Below are 7943 nucleotides of genomic sequence, written 5' to 3'. Positions count from 1 at the left end.
AAAAAAATGATTCGACAGTCGGAAGAAGCACCTTCGCTGCTCTCTGGGCGCTGACTCGATGCATTCTGCATCGCCCAGCCTGCGCCAGCTGCTCCTCTGCACGGTCGGGGGGCTGCGGGGGTAACCTGAGAGTTTGCAGCCAGCCACCCCACCTACAGGCATGGCTCCCACGACTATAAAAAGGAGATTCACTCACTTCCAGCCTTGACAGGCTTCTCCCACAGGAAGGGTCGGCGCTGGAAAGCGTTTAAGAGCTGCGTGGGCCAGCAGCACCTACGGGCACCCCGACATGAGACGGCTCTCGGTCGCACTTGCTCTGCTCCACCCGGGTGTACAACCAACCTGCCTGAAGGGATTAGTTGCCAGTTCCTCTCTCCTGGGATTTTAAGAGTCTCAGTGGTTTGAACTGCTCCATTTGTGGATAAGACTTTCAATCTTCTGGAATAATCCACAATGATAAATCATTGCCAAAGCTTCAACACTGACAGTGTCCCACTCCCCCCATCCTCCAGGAGCCCCCTCCTTAGAGTCTGACCATGGGCTTCCCCTCTCTTGATTTTCAGACCCTTGAGGCTGCCTGTGCTTTGAACCATTTTAGCAGTCTTGAGAAATCTGCCTCTGCAACCTAAGCTCTGTTAAGAAACACAAAAGCAGCAGCCCAAAACCAAAGAAAAACCAGGTTGGACTGCTTTTTTTCAAACCATTCCAAAGAAAAATCATATTGGACTTTTTTTCAAACCATTCAGTTTAGTACTTAATTTTTTTTATTATTAGAAAGAGTAGCCCCTCTTTAATAGCCACAGTATAAACGATAGTCTCATAATTTGTCATTTATTCTTGCAGCTTCTGTGTCTGTGACAGTGGAGTCACATCGGAGCAGTCCTCCGTAAAGGTTTTTCCACTGTCAGTAGCTCCAAGGCCAAAAGATCAGATTTGGGAACGGTGCTCTCATAACAACTGCTCTTCCTGATTTGTGTTGTTCTCTTCAACACTTAATTAACATTTAACTCTATAAACAGTTACTTCTGTCAGCCAGTTTATATCACCGCATCCTCGACATCTGCCCTCCTTTCCTGTTCCCTTGCTTCCCACCGTTTCCTATGTCCGTGGACGCGCACAATCCACATACTTTGAAACACCTCACACTGAGGAGCGACACCGCAGCACCACGACCAAAGTCTAAAGAGGCCTTGAGCTTGGGTAGAGATGACTGCAAGTGATTTGGGTTCATTTTTCGTGAGAATCCAGCACAACAGCAAGTGCACGCAGACTGCCAATACCTCCATAGTCAGGCTTTTGGCCAAAGCAGTTCTGTTCTGTGCAAGAGAGCCTGGGTTTCCAGCCTGGGCAAACAGGTTCTGGACGACTTCAGGAGAAGCTCAGGTGTGCCTGGGGACACTGAGGCACAGGGAGAGGAATGAAATCAAGCTCTGAAAAACTCTCATCCTAATGCTGCAAAGAAGAGATTCATGAATTCCCTCTGAATGCTTTAATTCCTGTTTCACAGAACAGTCAGCCAAGAGACCAAATGGCCAATTCTTTGGTTTTATTTGCCTTCTATCAAATACAGTTCTTGCTTGTTATATAACAAACTTGTTTTCTAAAAAAGCCCAAAAGCTCACATTTAACATGAATCTGCACAAAAAAATATGACCAACAAATAAATGCCAAGCCTTAGTCCATCATACTTCCCAGTACGTATAAAAAACAGGAAATCAGCTCAGATTTCTGCACTAAAAAAACCCCAACCCTTAAGTATATTTCTCCCACCCTCATCCAAGGAAACAAGTCCTTTGACAATAAAATTGAGAGCAATAAGCAACAGAATATTGATGAAATTTCCCGTAAGTAGTAGGACTGACGCTGCAAGAATCCAGCTGTGATCGCACACTTATTTTACATTTAAGAGACAGAATGGAATGGCCAAAAAAAGGAATGAGCACAAAAATGCAATAAAATTGCCTTGAGCAGCTCAGAAATTTTGACACCAGTCCTGGCCTACGCTCCAGGTAGCCTGAAACACCACCAGAAATGCAGACGCAATCCATCATTTATTTCAGGAAGTGCTGAGCAAGTGTGAAGAACCACTCATCGCTGGTCAAACAAAAGGAAAAAAAAAAAAGCATCGCTGCGTTTCGAGGAAGCTGCGAGTGGGACAGCCGAGCCGTGCTGGGAGATCTGCTCAGGAGGAACAACAGAGCTCCCCACCTCTCAGGCCCAGGACCCGCGTTTCTGTTGTGAGGCCATCACCATGATAAATAAAGGTGCAGCCAGCACGAGTTGTGCAATTGGAAAAAACACTTCATATCCCCACTCTTGGCTTCCCGTGGGAAGGGCATGGTCAGGAGTGACGCCAAAATCCTCAAACGCGCTCAGGTTTTCAGTGAGTTCTGACGCTGTGTGCCATTGGAATGGAACAAGGGGCAGCAAGAGGAAAACACAACCTTGCAACAAAACTCCCAGCACAGCTGTGCTATCTATGCCGAGTGGATAATGGCAGAACTCCTAATGCGCCTGCTCAAGTATTATACCAGACTGAAACACAGAAACCCGCAAATTCAGTCACTGCTGATGCTAGCAAATCAGCACCGAAGTCATCCAGACCGCTGTACCAACAGAAATTTGCCAAAATATTCTGTATGCATGCTGGGTTACTTCAAGAAGTTGCATCCAACTTGGAATCTCCCTTGTGAGACTGCTTGCATAATACGTTTTTAGTTCTTCTTACACTATAAGAGTCTACAGAAAAAGAAGTTAAAAACCAAATTTCACTGCCATCACACTCTTGCATTTTTCTTGACCTGTACTGGTATTGTCTGTAGTACAGTAAATTCAGTTCTCTAAATCATTTATGTATTATACACATGCATAGCACCTCTATAGCTCTTGCAGAGCAGCAGTGCAAGTCTTTTAAATTGTACTTGTTTTGTAAATATTATATGGCAAAGGAACACAAATTTTGCAAACATTACCAAGAGAGGAAATATCTCTTTCTGTATGCAAACAGAAACTCCATTGACTTGAGTCTTGTTCTCAACTTTTATACTGCTGCTATGAAGACCATCATGCCAATAAAAGCATTACGGTTGTTCAAACAGCTGAGAAAATTATACCAGTATCTGACAAAATCTGACTTGAGAGCACACTTGCCATGATTTTAAGCCCAGACTTCATATATTTAAGAATAAGGCAGTAGTAAGATTCTATTCTCGCACAATAGAACACAACAATATAATGAAAACAAGTGACTGAAACATGACAACTAAGGTTTTTTTGCACATTTACTCAAATCTATTTTTTATCAGAAATTGCCATGAATAACCAAAAAAAGCCAGTAGTAAGTAGTATTCAAATCTAAGAATCATGTACCAATTCTATTTATTAAAATAAATACCATTTGATGTCATGGAAAGGCAAAACTCTAGCCACTAGAACTTGATTCCATATCCATTTCTACTTTTGGCCAGATTTTTTCTTTTTTTTTTTTAACTTCTCTGTGGCACTAACTAGATAAATCAAAACTGCCACACTAGCTTTGCTACTGAGAGAAATCAGCACATCCAAGTATTTCTAAAATGTTTCTCAGCAGTGTTTAGGCATATTAGGAGTGCAGCATCAGCATAAAATAGGCTTCATTAATACCTCCCAGAGAACTGCACAAGTGGGAAAGGGGAGAATGATTTGCTCTCAGCACTGACCCCAAACTTCCTACTACCGTGCTTCGGCCACTAAAGATCCTTACATTCTCACTCTTTTACTCACAATTTGTGCTTAAATATATACACTGAGCACACAGGCATTTGAGCAAGATATCATTAGCTTATGACTGAAGGAAACCATGAATAAGCTCAGTCGCATGAGCTGTCTCAGTAGAACGTCGTGTTGGTCACATCACGTAACCCATTTACACATGAAGCTGCTTTTGATGTTTCACTTCTTGAATGCCAAGTTTTATTTCCCAACACACACATGTGTAGGCAAATGGGCCTTTGTTCTCTCTTGTAATTATCATGTTGTATTATACAAGTATTACATTAACATATGCTCTAACTGATGGAGTGCAATGATGTCATCAGAAACAAACAAACACTATGAAAAACTGAAGGAGCGATCTTAATCCTGAACTTCCCAGACCAGCTGGAGCAATCATGTTGGCTATCTCGTGGACTAATCTTGTTTCAGGAATTAAAACTGCTCTGGTTTATCTCTAAAATGATTCTTTCTTAGGCTAGAATGCCTTGGTGCAGACATGACGACACTTGCCCTGGGTGCCCACGAGTGGAAGCTGGCCCGTGCACAGCAGGCATCCCATGGGCCAAACCCAACACGTTGAGAGAAAGAAGCAACGACTGCTACGAAGAGTGGGACGCTCTTCGCAGAGAGCCGGTATCACCACCCATCCTGTCAGCCTTAATGGATGGGGTTAAAGAAAAGCCCTTTAGAGTGCTAACAGAAATATCCTTGTCAAGGGTGATGGGAATGACACGCTTCATTCAGTTATTTCTGTTCACTGCCTGCTTACCTAAGAGGCTGGTGGTCAACCTGTTGCTTTCCTGCTATTAGTTCTGTGAGCCAGAATTTTGGAATAAGATGAAAAGCACAACCCTCAAGAATTAGCAAAACAGTGCCCCATAAAGAAGGAGAATAAGCAGCTAACAATCGAAGCGCTGGTTGTGAATTTCACGGGTTATAGGCAAGGTCTACATTTTCATCTAAAGTTCATTTTGCACCCAGCAGTCTTCTGACTTCACTTCCTTAAAGGGCAATTCTACAACACTATAAAAGGACTTGCTACCCTGCACCCTATTTATCAATTACAAAGCTTTGCCATCAGCCATAAAAACATACTTTCGTGCTACCTGACCTACTGGGCAACAAGTTGTTTCACCACCCCAAGTCTCACTTTCCTGTCTATAACACCAAGAAGGAAAAATAAAAAGAATCAAACCAACGCCTTCTGCAACGTATTTGAAGATACAGCATTTTTCATCTGTAATTAAGTAGTGAGTGTGAACAAGCCATTTCTTCTATTTTTTAATATATATATTTAACTTGGCATGAAGAGAAGGCATAGCTGCCACAGAAGAAGGTGGAGACAGCACTTACCTAGATAGCGATATTGTCTAGATACCCCAAAGCGTATTGGATTGTTACCTGCCTTATCATGGTTCAAGTGGGAACAATTCTATTTTTGCCATGTGGTTACAGAAAAGTACTGCCTCCCTCTATGTTGTAAGTGTTAAAAATATGATTCCTGGCTAAGAATGCTGCCACCTGGCACAAGTATTCTTCCTTTCTCCTTTAGATAAGAGGTATGCTGCGTCAGGAGTTAGGCAAAACCATGCAAGACCTCCCTTGCTTTTTCCTCTTGCAGGACTGCCCAGACACTGTCGCATTATTTCTAGCCATGTTCCTGTCTCTTATTTCCAGTTTGATCCACTCCTTGTTTTCAGATTAACTGGTATCTCCATAAATTAACTCCCTGCTTACCATGTCCTATCAAGGGGACCTTTAAGTAACTACACAAAGCAGCCTCAGGGAAATCTGGACAAAGCCAGTACACAATCCTCCAGAAGTCTCCTATTGATAATTTTACTACTCCTACATATTATACCTTTTATATGCAGTACCTTTTAAAGTCAGTAACTAATTTATTAACCTGACTTGACAGAATGTGCATTAGCATAAGTAAGCTAAAAAAACACTGCAGGTAAGAGACCTAAATTGTGACCTAGTCCTACATTCCCTTCCACTGATGTGAACCACTGCAAAAGCCTGTGGAGTTTCAGGGCGGCTGTATTGAACTTTCAGGGCAATTTCTAATTTGGTCCACTGGGGATTTTTCAGTCAACTCGAACGTGAGAAGTCAGCTCTCAAAAATAAATTCACTGCTAAAGAGATGGGAATTGAGTGACTTGAGACTTATTTGGGGAAGCAGAGAGAAAAGAGATGCAACAGTCATGAAGGGTGAGGATGGAAACTTAGGTGTAGTTAGCTCTTCCCCAATACCCTCTTACCGATGGCTTCATTGGCAAGATGGCTGCTGCTTCCTTTGTTTAGGCCTGCGCAGTCATTGTTGGAACGAATAAGTAAATCACTTTTATGACTGCTCTCAGACTTCTTGGCTGGCCAGTACAGCTTTTACCTCAAACCTAAGGCATTAGTGAGCTATCGATCCTTGTAATATTAGTCCAGTGAAGCTCGGCACAGTCAATTCCTCTGGTCTATTTTTAGTTGCAGTATTTCCCATTGGATTTACTGCGTGTGGAAACAACATATGGAAGGGGCACCAATAAATACTTACACAAGCCTTATTTCTGTTTTCTTCTTTAAATGTAATCTATTTTTATCAACACTTTGGGGAATACCAAGTAAACAATTTAACATCAAAAGACTACCTTGCAAAAAGCATGCTGAGCTGTGATGGCCTAAGTTAATGCTGAAAATACCGACAACAGCTAAGCATAGCGAAACAGTCATTCTACCAAAGAAAAGATAGGAAGGGGCGTGACATTGCTTGTAAATACTTTTTTTTTAGTAAAAATATGCATACACATGCTTCATGATATTGATTGTACCTTATTCTTTGAATGTCTTACCATTAACAAATTAGACACTTGGAAGAAAATCATTAGTCTGGCAAGAGGTTTTGTCAATAAGTCAGTCATCTGCAAAGTCATGGCTCATTTGTCACTGGAGTACAATCAGAGATTTTCTGATCTTTCTCAGGAAGGTCTCCCCAGTCCAGCCACGTATTGCAATAATTTGCTACAAGTAGCAGAGCTAAACATGCAGAGGAAGGACACTCATCCTTCATATGGGTAAAAAAAAAGGGCCAGACAACAGAAAACACAAAAGAGCCATCTGAGCTGATGAACGCCATCTAAAACACATAGTTAAATGCAAAATCCAGTTCTGGTTCCATTAATTTAAAATGGCTCCATCAAGGGTTAAAATTTTACAAGAGCCATTTCTCTTTTTACCTGATTATGTAGCTGGTACAGTTTACTGCAGTCAGCATAGACACCCATGTCAAGCCTAGAGTAAGTGAGAAGATCAAGATCAACCACTTGAGAAAAGTGGGACTTCATTATTAATACTGTCTCAGCTTTATTACTTGGCTAGAAAGTGAGCTTTAGACCTGTGCTCTGTTCATTGTGCTCCTACAGAGCAATACCTCATTTTGTTGCCTACGTCTTTTCAGAGAGGGAGCAAATATTCAGGCAGGGGATATTGATAGGTATAGTGTAAGATTTATTTATAAACCATCATAAAGGTAATAAAATTACTTGTCTCACTGGCTAATTTCAATGAAAGCAAAGCAACAGCCAAGTCAGGACCAGTCTGATCTTTGTATAACCATCCTTGAAAAGGTACATGAAGTCTGACATATGCACTCAGCTTCTGCAATTCTCAGATCACTTCTAAACCACCCAAGTTCTCCTCTAAGCTAGACTGAGAACAAGAGAAATGAGAAATCTCTTTTTCTGCCTACACCTGAGATTTTGCCCTTCCTACTTGTTCAGGTTTAAAAAAAAAGAATTAAAAAAATCTAATGCCTTCAAAAATCCCTGCTGGATTTGTAATTCGATGTCAGTGGCTAATCTGTTTTCTTTGGCATTGTTTAGCTAAGCAAATATTATTTAGGAACTGAAATACTTTCCTGGGGCCTGATTTTGAGATTCTTTTGCTAAATAGTACCTGTCCCTGTGAAATTCATTGGTACTTAATGAACAATTTCAAAAGCTGTCCATTAAGTCCAGCAGATATTCTTAACTCAAGGCTCCGCCAAATGGCTGTACCAGATCAGTTACATGCAGCTTCCAATCACCACAAACTTGAAGGTTTCTTTCTTTGAACGATGTTAGATGGAACTCCCCAAAATCAACAGTTTTTCATGTCCATCTCTGGAAGGTTTTCTCTTTCAACAAAAGATCCCAGAG

This window comes from Apaloderma vittatum, unplaced genomic scaffold (assembly GCF_000703405.1).
Source record: "Apaloderma vittatum isolate BGI_N311 unplaced genomic scaffold, ASM70340v1 scaffold25006, whole genome shotgun sequence".
Classification (NCBI taxonomy): Eukaryota; Metazoa; Chordata; class Aves; order Trogoniformes; family Trogonidae; genus Apaloderma; species Apaloderma vittatum.
This window is presented reverse-complemented; position numbering follows the sequence as displayed.